The sequence below is a fragment of the Micropterus salmoides genome, unplaced genomic scaffold (assembly GCF_014851395.1).
Source record: "Micropterus salmoides isolate LMB-PRFRI ecotype aquatic unplaced genomic scaffold, ASM1485139v1 Ms_hic_scaffold_16, whole genome shotgun sequence".
Lineage (NCBI taxonomy): Eukaryota > Metazoa > Chordata > Actinopteri > Centrarchiformes > Centrarchidae > Micropterus > Micropterus salmoides.
The window spans coordinates 11,055,729-11,070,360 of NW_024040707.1; positions in this window are offsets into that span (position 1 = coordinate 11,055,729).

The following is a 14,632-nucleotide window of genomic DNA, read 5'->3' on the forward strand; positions in this document are numbered from 1 at the left end:
CAGCGCCATCTTGGTCTACATTATACATAACATTAAAATGATGATGATATTATAGTATTATACCTATACTCTCATTTAAACTAGTTACTTATCCAGGCTGTGGATAGAGCCTCTGTAGTGGACAGATTTAGATTTTTTTTATTGTACCAATATGTGCTCCTTCTAGCCAGTCTCCTCCTGAGAGTAACACCTTCTAGTGTTCCACTTGTTCTATTTTACATCTGTTTTACTAAACTGTTATTGTGTTCTTAGATTTTTTCATTTAGGAGCACATGTACTTCTTGGGGGAAAAGGTTAATGTGACACTGTCACAGGGCAGGTCCGTCTCATATTTTGTCTTTTTTAGTTTAGCTGTCCAACAAGCATTTTCATGTAAACTTGTAAAGCATATAGAGTATACAGTGACTTTGCTGTTGTAAACATTACTTTTGCTGCTCTAGAAACATTTAGTTATTCTTGATTATTTGATGATTCATGTGTTTATCTGCAGCAGAGCAGGAATTAGTAGGAAAACATCTTTTTTTGGAAGCTGAATAAGCAGGGCCATCAAGTCATTAAGAAAATAATCAGTAGATCTAAGCAATCTTTGCCATTTTAAGTAACTTTAGTAAGAGATTTTTGTATGTAGCTCTCATGATGAGTAAAATCAGAAAGACTTTGTTTATTTAAAAAAATAAGTGACTGTAAGCCCAACCCCCCTTTTTCCCTTTGTCCAATAGTGGATACCCGTATATGATTTTACCAACTGTTGTTACTATGATTTAACTGGTACTGAACAGTTAACTGGTAGCATACAGTTCATGGTTTGAACGAACATTAGCTTACTTTCAATCAATATTATCATTGTAATGCTTAGCTAGTAGCTCGACAAAGTCTGTCTCTCATCACCTGTCAGTTTTAGGCTGTTGGATAAACAGTTAGTGTTGATGTTAAAACAAACACAACCTACCAAAACAAATGCTCAGCAGCTTGGCAGGACTCCACAGGACAGGCAGGACACCCAAACATTGACAGCAGATTATCAAACTTTCTCCGACTCTTTCTACTCTTTCTGAGGGTATGTACATGTATCTTTGTTTTCCTGTGTCCAGGGTATTATTTGAGTGCAACCTCTCACCCTCAATCACAGCCAGAGCAAGTGCCTCCTGCCTGTCCATTAACAGAATATTTAAATAAAAAGGTGTAAATGTGTTAGTTTACTACACATCAAAATGTGTCTGCTGTAATGCCATGTACAATAATTAATTCTATAATAATAATAATTCTATATACATTATCATACAACATGTGCACTATATTTAATGCCTTCACCCTTTTATTATGACATCACCCATACCTGGTTTGTTTTTTATTCTTGTTTTTATCTGTTTATTGTTTTATCCCTAATGCACCTTCAGTTGTGGCACTCCCAATTCACTGTAGGTGTCTTTGCAATGATAATAAAAGGCTATCTTATCTTATCTTAGCGGTTAGGCTAAGGAAAGATAATTCTGTGGTTTCCTTGTAACATATAAAAGAAAAAAATAAACACACACACACACACACCGCGCTTTTTTGTTCAATTGTGGGCTTCAACAAAAAAGGCAGTGCACCCGGTTTTTTAACCACACAAAGAGTGGGCCTTGAAAGGTCACTTAAAATACAGTGCTTACTGACATATGCACATTTTGCTTCTCAAAGTCAGTCTTTAGAGGGAATAAGCTAAACATTATCCTCATTAATTATGTATTATCCCTTCCCTAAACATTTCCTTATTAGTTTTTTTTTTTTTCGGGAAAAAAATATCTTTGATGGAAGGAGCAAGGTCAGTAATTGTAATACTTACAAGGGTATTGTGCTTTATCTGTATAGACCTGGTCTACCTTTTTAATGTATCACATGTAACAATCATCCTCCACAATCTATCTTTGAGCATTTATATTGTTGTAAAGCTACAACAAGATCCATGATTACAAACACTGCTTGATTACATTTAAACAATATTTGAGGTCAGGGAGAAGATTAATATTGCTGTCCCAGCAGAGGAGGTTCTCGTCATGGTAATTTTTGTCAGCAGAAGAAAGGCCAGTGACTGTGTTCTCTGTGTTGACACAGCATGGTGATTACAGCAGATGTACTTCAACTGCAGATGCCAAAACGCATTGAGGAATACTCTCCAGGGCAAGTTCAAATTCTTCTAATTGATTTGTCAGCATAGAACAGACAGGACAGGTGGTAGACAGGAATGCAAACTGTTTCACTGGATGGCGGCCACGCAACGTACATGCAAGCTGTTGCATGCTGACAGTGAATAACTGTTCCATACACAAAGACAGTATTGCAGTGTACAGCAGCACTCTGAGAGGAATATTTGCGCTTGGCCATAAGGATTTTATCAGATTTTTTTCCCAGTCTTTATTTTTTTGGCTTATTTATTTCCTGTATTCATTTCATTTACTCTCAAATGAAAAAAAAAATGTTTTTGCTGATGAAAGTTTGGGCCATACACTACTCCTCTTGGTAAGTGAATTACTAACCATAAAGACAAATGGCTAGCCATAGCAGCAGATACTCTGCTGAGGAATGGCATAGTGTTATTGGATATATATTGGAACAATAGAAAGAGAGAGAGAAAGATTGAAAGGGTAGGGTAGTTAGAGTAATTCTGCATAGTAGTGCTCTTTAATCTTCATTTCAAGGCAATTCACCAACTGGGGGTGATCAATAGCTGATTTCCCCCTACAATGGCTTCATACCAAAGCATTGTTTGAGCGTGACACATCATAAAGGCATCACTTGGGAAAATTTGTTTGTCCTTCAGCAGTACTTCACAGCCATTAATAAAATTGATTTAAAGGGGTAGGTTTTTTTTTATGAATCACTTTTTTTATTGCCTGTGTGTGAAGGGGTTGTAACCTCACATAAAAATGATCCACTTGCTGAGTTTTTCTGACCAGTATGCCTAATCCTATGTGAAGACTTCCATTGGCTGTGATTGCATGCACGCACCCGAGCCCCTCGCCTGTTGAATCTGTACTGTACACAGCAACAACACCACAGCTAATGAGATGGAGTCCGCTAAAACAAAAAACGACCGGCTCCCAGTACAACACAGATTCCAACACAAACTCCACGTAAGGATAGGATTAGGTGGATTATTAGTACTAATCCTACGTTTCAACTTCACTATTATGGCCACCAAGTGCCAGATTTAAAGTTTTGACAGTGAATTAGTACATAAATAATTGGATTACTGTAAATAAGTAGATCAATGTCATTGTTATTAAAGCATGCAGTAATCTGATGTTCCCATACTTGATTTTATAGATTTGATAGTTAACTTTATATTTGCAACTGTCATTTATTAAACAGCATCATGCCTCAATACACATCCTACGCGGAGGTCTGTGCTCTATTGAGCGCGTCTGTTAATAGAATTTATTGACACAAATGCCATGATCACCATTATCAGTACTGATTTGAGTAAATGAATCACTTACAATTGATGTTGTCTGCATATGCCCACTTGCGAATGCCTGATTTTAAAGTTATTGTTTAAACGTTATGTTTGCATATACAGTAGGGGTGTTGAAAATAATTGATTTTAAGATGCATCACGATGCGGGCTTGGATGATTATGAATCGATTCACAAATGTCAATCGATTATCTAGAGGTTAATTGATAACGTAATGACAGAACGAAAAAGGCATAACACCGAAATGCGGAACTGCAGCTCCAGACTGTGTATGCGGTGCACACAACAGGTTCTCCCTGTTGGGCACAGACAGACTGCTGTTGAATGAATGACTGCTGCAACTAACGTTAATGATTTTCCCCTACACACTGTGCAGCACAGTAGCGCATAGCTAGCATCCTCTCATCATTCTTCAAAGGACAGCTACGTGACAGGCGGCAGTAGGTAGGAAAGTAGTAGGAAAACATGAGCGCTCCGTTTCAGTCTGCCATTAAATGTACAGTGTAGGTCACTGGGTGTCCGTTAAGTTTTCCAACTACTGGAAAAGTGCAGTTAGTGCTAGCTCACATCTCCTTTTCAGGCTGTGGTCTGGAAGCTGAGCAGGAGGTTTTTAGGCTGCTAGTTGACTGAGTGGTGATGGTGCAATGGATAAGACACATGCCTTAGGTGTTTGAGGGGTTCAATCTCCCACTGTGACCCATCCACCAATGTGTTCTGAGCAAGACGCTTAACCTCTAGTTGCTCCAGAGGCGTGCGACCTCTGACATATAGCAATTGTAAGTCGCTTTGGATAAAAGCGTCAGCTAAATAAATAAATGTTAGGTAATGTAAGTTACCCAAATGAATCAAATGCCGTGTCCCAAGGCCCATGGTGCTCAATACAAGATTACAATAATCAACTTACAAGACACAAACATGTAACTGCACTAGACGAGACAAAAAAAAGATATATTAAGGTGGAGTGAACGTGGTTTGGCTGGAGCATTGTAAATTGCGAAGTTCAACCCCTATCCCAACATCAGCATCAGAAATAAAAATAGCAGCAGCAGAGGTGTGTAATAGTGCTGTAATATAATAATGTAATGTTAGCTACATTTATATGACTTCATTACTACTTACTTCTTTGGATTGTTACAAATACTTTGGTTTAAAAGTACCAAGAAGTCAAACAATGAGGAAAAAATACACCTTTATCCTATTAGTTTTGCAATCTCATTGTAGCCCTCATAATCGTAAGGAGGATGCCAAAAAATTCCCACCCTTGAGGTGATGTATCGAGATATCGAATCGTTGACCTGATAATCATAATTGTATCGAATTGTGAGACCAGTGAAGACGCACACTAATATACAATAGAGATGTTTGCCACATAGTTAAGTTAGCTCAAAGGCTAAAAACAGATAAAACGTTTGCCCTCATTTCCTCGTCAAACTCTGATGCTAAACAAGTTTGCTTGTCTCACAATAATTCACACTTGTTTGACTTATATTGAGGGAATATAATAATGTTATCAATCACATTCGCTAATCTGACGCTTTTCTTTGAACAAGTTGGTATGTCGGTGAAATGCTTTGCTAATGTTTGCCTTTGTTGCCTCTATTAGTCTGCGTGGGTTAGAAACATCTTTTACAGGGCTTTGTGGAGTCCGTGGCATTGTTCTCACTGTCGTCTAACTGGCGTAAGCGACGTAATTCCATAGTTTGCTTTGTGCGTCTGCTTTGTTGACAAGCCAGTGACGAGCTTGTGCTTGTAGCCATGTCTCTGTCTTTTTTTGGAGAGCACACACTCACCGCTTGCATAGTGGCTCTTATTAAACCACAGTCATTACAGGAGCTGGCTGAGTGAAATGGAGAGGATTTGAGGACATTTACAGGCTGACGTGTGTAAAGTTTTCTTCCTTTCCAAGTACCAAGGATACTATCAGGATTTATGTTTGCGTTCAGCTAGCTGCCCATTCCACACCTGCGCATCAATGGAAGTGTGTTGGGCAATACTGGGTAATACTACTTTCCCCAGTAAAGAGTAATGTAACAGATTACTATTTCCAAAACAGTTACTATTACAATTACTAATCCAAGTAACGCTGCGCTACTGAACGCACCATCCCTGACGTGAATGCGCGACCGCGCTGCAGCTTAGCGGCACAGGACCTTATGTTGTTCAAGTCAGCTGTTAGCCAAAAAGCCAAAGGAAGACTGGAGAACAGGGAGAGAGAGGTAGCCTATTTTTGACAGCTGTAAGTAACGTTATTGCCATCATTGTGTCACAGTCAATGCAAAGAACATTGTCATCCGTTGTAAACTTTGTGCCACCAGCAAAAGACTTTCAACCGCAAACAATTCTGCATTTATACTTAGGCTAATTGAAGCATCAGCTAAAGCAACACAGCAACGTGAAGCTCAGAAAGAAACTCCGGCCGCTGCTGCCAGTGATGCTTGGACTCATCGGGAGAGCGTGGCATTATATCACCCAATAATAAGTATCTAAGTTAATACTTTTTAAAGGAGTATATGCTAAGTAACTAGTAGGTAATATTATTTCCGAGTAACTTGCCCAACACTGAGTTGACAATAAGGATCGGATAAATTGGGTATGTTTTGATTATTGCTTGTTATAGGCTATGTGTAATGTTTATTTTGACTTTGTTGTCGATTGATCAATCATGTAGCCTATGTACACTTTTCTGTATGAATGTTTTTTTAACTCATCCTTATGATAAAGGTTTTGGCATGTTATAAATTAATTTATTGTGAATGGTTGTTACGGGGTTTATATCAGGCCTTTTCAGGCGGCTTTGATCCGCGGGTCGCTCTGCGCTCCTCATCAACAGACAGGCAAACAAGCACTCCACGAGGTAACCATGGCAATGGTCTTGCGTAACTGGCGCAATCCCGTCGCGGTCGTTCTCGTGTCTTGCACACGCCTGCCCGCAGTGTTGCAATGTTTTTCCTACAGTTTATCAATAGACTGAGACTTATCTGACTGTTTGATCTGCGTTTCCTGAATAATATAACTGTTTCTTTAACAGTTAGGCCACCAGATCTTAAACAGGTGACAACCTTTGCTGCTGTCTCTTAATCATTAAAAATAATCTATTAACTTCAACTGAACTAATTTGAAAGTTAGTAGTTATATTATTATTATTTAGTTATAGACTCAATTATTTCATGTTGCATGATGCACATTTAGCTGTTGAAGTTTAGTAAAAATGAATACAAAATAATAATTAATATAGAGAGGTCGCGATGGGGCAGTGTATTAGACACTTGTCTTTGATTCCCACTGCAACACATCCACCAAATAAGTTATTGTCATGGGTCCTGCTTTACCATGCATATTTTATAATAGGGCCACCGCCAGTTTGATCGGGGGGGTCTCAGTATATTTTCCTGCTTTTTTGCCCTTTGCCAATCACATGCCTGATTCAACCTCAAGCTGATAAAAATATTACTGTAGCGTTGCAGCGGGAGTTTACATGAGTTTCCAGCATTGTATGAACCGGTTTCCCGGTGTTTTGGTCTCTGTGTGTTCGTTTATGCTTCATTTTTATTTTTGTAAACTCAAACTTTTTAGGTCAAATGAGCAATAACAAGAAATCAAGAAATGCTTTGATCTACCTCCTGTAACTGTATATGCATTGATACAGCTACATGTTTTGTTTCTCCAGATGTTACAAGCAGGAAAAGTGACAAATGGAGGCAGCAAGGTTATTTCATTAGACAGACGAGAGGGGAAGTTAATTCCACACCACTGTCTGACTTCATGAAAGATATCATCCACTTTCCCAAAGTAATTACGTGAATTTGAACCTGCTTGAACAAAACAGCCCGCATATTTATAGATTTCAGTATTTGTATTATTTCTCTACTGTCGCAGGATTGATGGCGTTGGACATGCACAATAGTTGCACAAATGAAATCCAACTCATTTCTGCTCTGTGGTCAACACTCTCAAACAATTCAAACTGTGCGCTGATGAAAAGTAAATTGATCCCCGAGTACAGTTAACTTATTTCTACTGGACCATGACCTCACAGTTCAGCGGGCAGAGGAGCTTTGTGGGCTTAAAATGTTTGAAGTTGTGAATGTTTCACAGGGATCAAATTTCAGCAGAATATGCTATCTATTTTGAATCTGAATCAACACCTAAGTGCACTGAAGGTAGACTGTGAAACATTTGTGAACCAACAGATGCCACATGCCAGTAAATGCTAAATACCTGAACAGTTTCAGAGATGTGGGATATACTCTTGATAAAAGATTGTTTGTATTACCAGTCACTAAGGCTTGTGCCTTGATAGTTTCTGAATAATAAAAGGATAATTAAAAAAGTGATTTCCAACCAGATTTTCTGCTTCAAAAGGTTCACAAGTTGTTTCGTGACTCAAAAAGGCAGGGTTCACTGCAGCTTAAAGTTAATTTGGTTCTTCCAAACCTTTTTGATGAAGGATACAAAATGGCTGCCTCATAATGGGCTGGGTTGTTTGGGATGAGGGTCTGCGTGTCTGTGACATCAACTGGAAGCCAAAGCTTGTTGATGAATGGCAGATGGGTGTGATTTTAAATTTAAACAGACCAGTTTTCACACTGTACTACTGACCCCTTGCATACACTGCATGAGATTTTCTGGTGAAGGTGGGCCTTCTACGACACCTCCAGTATGATGGCGGGACCACAACTTTCATGCAGGGATCCAAATGGTTGGAGGCTGCTCATTAATATAGATGGGGTTTTTATAGGAATAGCTGTTGGGCTAAATTATTCAGAAGGTTCAGAAAGACATATGGGCCGGCCCCTTCGGTAGCACAGCTAACTGAACACGTAAATACTTACTGTGAGGCAGGTGAAGCAGAGGAAAGAGCAGCAGATGTGGTGTGTATGAGAAGAATAATGGCATTGAGTCTTGACTGTCCTAAATCATGAGCTGTAATAGTGTCACCATGACATCAACCATATACACATACACACAAAATACAGAAGCCACATTAGTAATGAAGACGGGCATCGTGTGTGTACGTGTGATGCATACAAATAATTTAGTGTTAAATAAGCAGCATGTTGGCTGGTCCAACCTTAAATATTAGTCTATGTGGATGATCCAGTTAGATGATAATGTGCCATCCAGACAATGAGGCAGGACAGAAAAAGACAGCACAAACAGCTGTGGAGACTGGTTAAAAATAGCAGCAAGAATATGTCCTGTCGGGACATGTACACATTTGACTGACATCTCCTCACAGACAACAGACTTCTGCAAATCTACAAACACAGACTCTACAGTATGGTAGTAACCTGGCTTTTCATCCACCTGGCATGCACACAAAAACACACACACACAAACTGATATGCATACTTGGAGATAAATGAGCCATCTCATCCTGTGATCAGGTCCACTAAGTCATCTTGTCTGTGTGGGCATGCTGTTATTGTGTGAGGAGTGATGCCAGGGGCATCGCACAAAAATCTGGACCCTGTACTTAAACATTCTCTATAGGCCCCCTCCCTGCATACATGGCTATTTGTTCTAGTATCTTTGAGGGCCATCCTCTCATGAGGGCCGTCTATTCAGTCCCCCCCTAGTATTACTGATTTACTGAGTACTGTACTACACTGATGCATTCATGTAAAAGCAGCATTTTAATGTTTTAGTGGGTTATGGTGATACTTTTAAACTGTTTTAATATACTGTTGGGTCGTGTCATCTGTAACAGTTCATCCTATTTTCTTAACTGATCACATGTTTGGTATAATCTAAGTAACTGAAGCTAGTGGAGTGAAAAGTACAACACTTGCCTCTGATACTAAGAAAAGTACCTCCAGATTTGAATACAGTACTTGCACATGTACATTCCACCACTGGTATACAAGTGCATCATCAGCCTGTATTTTGAAACTGGGGAACTGTTTCAGAGGGTTCAGTGAGTTGGAGAATTTCCAACAGCAAATTATAGTTGTATTTTGTTGTAAGATCACAGATTCCTTAATTATTATTCCTTAATCACTTCCACTGTTGATTTAATTCCAAACTTGAAAGACAAGTGAGGAGCTTTTGTTTGTTGTTTGTGCAAACGTGCACGCAGTCTTTGTCTGTGCAATTTTAAAGAGGGATCCAAGTGTCTTGCTGATGGAATATTTATCTTTCCTCAATAGGGTTCCATTATGCTGTCATGCAGTTTGTTAAGATTATTTGAGGTCCAGGAAGAAGCTGCTATTATGCATAATGAGTTTCTTCCCGGGTGATTTAAATGTCTGTAGTAGATATGTGCTCATTTGAATTTCAATTATCAGATCCCAGTGTAGAGACTGTTTCCATCTGATGGTTTGATGGAGTGTGACCATAAACTTTTCAACTTGTTGGGAATAATCACATTAAAGTTGTCGGACACACATAATGCATGCTGACATATCACATGTCATTTTAAGATACACAAGCCCTTTAAACTTTTATAAAGAAGCAGGCTGATGTTCAAACAAACTGAGCAAGCACTTCTTCCAGCGGGGCGTGGGGGGGGGGATCATTCAGGACATGCATAAACTGTTAATGGCTTTCGTTTTCCTTCAAGATGAACGTTTGAGTGGCTTATTTTTGTGAACATTGTTAGGGTGTTGATGGTTGATGGTACCATCTACTTCTGGCAGCATCAAAAATTCTGGTTACGTAATTTAATCAAAGTAAACTCTGTGAACGCCCATCTGTAATGACTGAGCTGTGGCAGGGCACTTTTGGAATAGGAGGCTGCTAATCTATTGCAACTTGCCAGCAGGCTTTGGGAATTTGAACTGAAAAAGGGAATGCTCAAATTATACAGATGAGATGATTACTTATTATGCTATAGCTCTGTACAGTGTGTTTTACGGACATTCCTGTTAAAATTACATTAGATATTTAATTTTAGATGCTGATCTAAATGCATCCACTGTAGGACGGCGTTTAATTTGTTTATTTACATTATGTAGAATTATTGTTATTATTTCCTTCAAGTATTTAGCCTGTGCTTGTTGAAAGAATCACCCACTGATAAATCCTGGCATGATGTGCCACAACAATCCTGTTGCCTAGGAATTAAGTTTATATAGTGCTGATTTGTTTTCCCAATTACGCTGTGGGGAGGCGTATGGTTGGGCAAGAAAAGCACTTTAGTTAAGAGTGTAGTTTCCTTTTAATGTTCATAAACACATAGTGTCTTGTGCTTCAAGTCACTGGAGACTTTTTTCCTGTATTAAACCTAGGCCACCCTGTCTAGGTGACAGGAACAAACCTGGTTGTCAGACTTTATTTTTAGGACATCGTCTAAGAACAGATTTTAACCAGAATACCTAAACCTAAGGTATCTCAACTTTTGCTGTCATGTTGGAATGAAACTTTCACCTTTTTTTTTTTTACCTCTCCTTCCAAATACCTAAAAGATGGCCATCTACCACCATCATGAGTAAGATTCTCAAACACACTGGAAGAGCTAAATGACACATACTTGGCTAATACACATACATGTGTATTAGCCATTATTGGCTGAATTCGGCTTATCATAGAGGAATAATGCATCCTTGCACAGGTCCAGTATGCAGATTGGTCACAAGGGTGATGTAACAAGATTTAATTGTTTTTTAACTGAAAATCACTTAATCAATTAAGTTATGAGCAATTTTTCCCTGCTGCCAGGATTTTGATGGGCTAGGAAACATGATTACGTTTCACTAGGGATGCAGCGAAATGAAAATGCTTAACCGCAGCCGAAAATAATAAAAAAAATTGAATACTGAACAAGTACATTCGCAAGTTTTTTTTTTTTTTGGTTTTTTTTACCATTGCATAAATTAAATAGTCAAATTTTTTTCTCAGTGTTTGCCACAGGATTTGGAGAAACTACGGTGGATGGGTCCGAGGCCCAAGAGGGTCTGGTAAAGTAAATTACATGTGTCTATTTACTTTTAATGTACATGTGTAATATGTGTTGACTTTTAGACTTTGGAATGATCTGCCTGAGGAGATAACTGCAGCAAATTCTGTCTTGGCTTTGAAATCACATTTTAAAACCTACTTTTTAAAAATTGCTTTTCAGAAATTTCATTTGTTTTATTTTTGTAAGCCCTTAATGTTTCAGCTGTTTTAAAGTTGTTTTACAGTCGCTGTAATAAATCAGTGTGTGAGTTTAGCAGCCGATTGTAGCTAATTACAGATAAATCAGCATGTGTGTTTGTGTCTGAAGAATGACAATTAAAAAAACGGAGAGATCGGTTGACTGTGTTGTCATTGCATAGTTTGTCCACCAGAGGGAACTCTGCAGCTCCTCTGTTGGCAACACACTTGTTTGCCACAAGTCACACAGCAATCAGCTGACATAGACAGCTGTACTTTTGTTGAAAGTACTATTTATAACTAAGTCTAAATCAAGGGCAACTGGACTTGGTTGAAGATATTTGAATACATTTTGCCTCTCATTCAGTTCTGCTTCAGACCCTTGGATGAGAGGCCCCTCAGATAAGAGGCGAAACATAAGTTTAAACACACTAAAGTAGTTTAAAATTTGATACCAATTACCATGAAAAATTTATATCTTACACACGTTTTTCTAAGGGTATGTCTTGGCGTTTTTTCAAAAACAGCACTACCCCTTGGCCGCAAGGGGCTGCTACTGCATCACGCCGTAGATTGAAGCAGATGTGTTTTTTTGCTGGTAGATCATGAACCTCCTAGTTAAAGCTGGATATCATTATTTTCAGAATTTTATTGGCTACACGAAGTGCCGGTCATCGGCACAATTGGTTGCAATTGTCTTGGCCTACCCAAGGGGCTGGCCCTTCCTTACAGCGGGGGCTCTTGTTGGTTGTTGTAGGCAGTATATGTGACATGTGACCTATGACAACGTAACAAGACCATTTTTGTTGGATGGATAATCGGTTGGTGGATTACTTTGACGTTTCATAGGTGAGTTGCGTAAATTTTGATTATACTGGTTGGTCTGGTAGAGGCGCTGATTGTACCCGCTGTGGTGTATGTATCTTGAAATGGTTTGCTTTGGTCGAATCACGAGGATTTTAGCTTTTAAACAGTGTATCATATGAGTATTAACTTAACATAGCAGTTGTGGGCATATAACAAAAGCAGTCATCAGGACCTGTTACCATCAGGAATGTTAAGAGGTTTTCACATAAAGTTACAACAGCACCAAACTGCAGCCAATTAACTGGGTATAGCCTAAACTTAACGCTAGCTTTCTATGCGTTCAACCAGCCTATAAATTAGCTTAAAAGCCACAGTAACTTAACTTTATTTATGGGTTCTGTAGTGATTAAGTTGGATATTGTGATGGTCAAGTCACTGATTTTTGAGCTGCCGACCTTGCACGCCACTGTTCTTTTCTTCCAACTGTCATCGACTACATATTCCTTGAATGTCTGTGTTATACTAGTAACGTTAGCAGTCTTTTTCATCGCCGCTGGTTACGGAGATTCGGACTGCTATGTGAAAGCACACTTGGTTGCAGGATTATGCTGCAAACGTTGGAATGAGTGAATTCAAGTATTTAATAAAAAAAAAATTCATCATTAGTCATTTTCACGTCATCTGTCCCAAGTCTAAGTCAAGTTGTGAATACCAAGTCAAAGTCAAGTTGAATCTTTTGTCTGTTTTTGTCAAGCACGTCTCAAGTCTTCAAATATGCGACTCGAGTCCCCCACCTCTGGTATTTGTGTATGGCGCAAAGCACCGATCTTTGATTCACCTGTGGCTCCTCTACGCACCTGAGAGCCATTCTACAGTGACCTGCAGTAATTAAACACCGGTGCTACTCTTTATTCCTCACCAGATTGTCTGTTAACATTAGTGGTACTCCTTGCCTAGCCTAGCCTTGAAAACTGACTAAGTATTTTTCCTTCGATTGTCTGCTCTGTTCCTGACAAGACCTCAGGTCTTGTCCCACTCACACAGACTTCGACTTTGTACTTTTTTTGCATTTATACATACATTTATGCATTTAGCTGACACTTTTATCCAAAGCGACTTGCTATACATGTCAGAGGTCACAATCCTCTGGAGCAGCTAGGGGTGAAGTGTCTTGCTCAGGGACACAATGGTGGATGAGTTACAGTGGGGAATTGAACCCAGGTCTCTCAAACCAAAGGCATGTGTCTTATCCATTGCCCAATCACCACCATTTTTAAACTGTCAATAGTAAATGCCTTAGTATCTCCAGGTTAAACCACTGTAAACAACATTGTAAACCACTTAAAATATTAAGTTTATTATTAGTAATGCTTGAATTGGAATACTTTTATTTGTTTCTATATATATTTAAAAGGGACAGTGCACATTAATGAACATAAGGACAATGTCCAAAATGTAAATGAGCCAGATTTAGCTGTACAGACTAATTTTCAACTGGCAGGTTGATGTTATAATATAATTTTAATTTTTTTATGACAAATATATTTCACACAATTGGTTTTATTTCTACAAAACCTGGATGGTTGGATCTTTGTAGCAGTCTGTTCTGGAGTTCTGAAAACACGTTTAGTGTGCTGTGGACCATCAGTAAGTGTTCAAACTTTTGTGTGTTGTTGAGATGTGCCTGTGGGGATGAATAGATTGATTTCATGAAAGACATCTGCTGCACATACCACAGTGCAGAACCACCATAGTCCTTTATTGTGCTGGTGTTATGAGGTTTACTGTACCTCCTACAGCTGGTGTCAAAGGTTAACTTTGAAATTTTGTTGCATCTTACAGCTCAAAGCTACTTTCCCATCAGAAAATGGTCATCCTTACAGGAGAAATTACACAGCCAAGACAGCAGAACAATCCTTGAGAACAAACTAGAGTAAGACTATTTCATAGTGATTACTACATTTTTGTGACTAGTCAAGGGAGGTGCAAATGAAATTCCTACTACACGCTTGCTGTAATGTGCCACAAAACTGTGTATATGTTGTTGTCGTGATTTATTGTGCTACCTAGGACATTTCCCCCCTTGCAGTCTTGTGTTTTATTTTTCCTTCATGGAAAAAGTTTGTAAACACTGGTTAAGGTAGGATACATGTAGTGTGATAGAGGCACTTAATGAATGAATTCACTGAAAAATTATATTATGCAAAAACTGGGGGAAAAAAGATGAGTTAATTTCTTAACCAATGTATTTTGGGATGTGAAACCATTTAACTTACAAAACACATTCATTATAT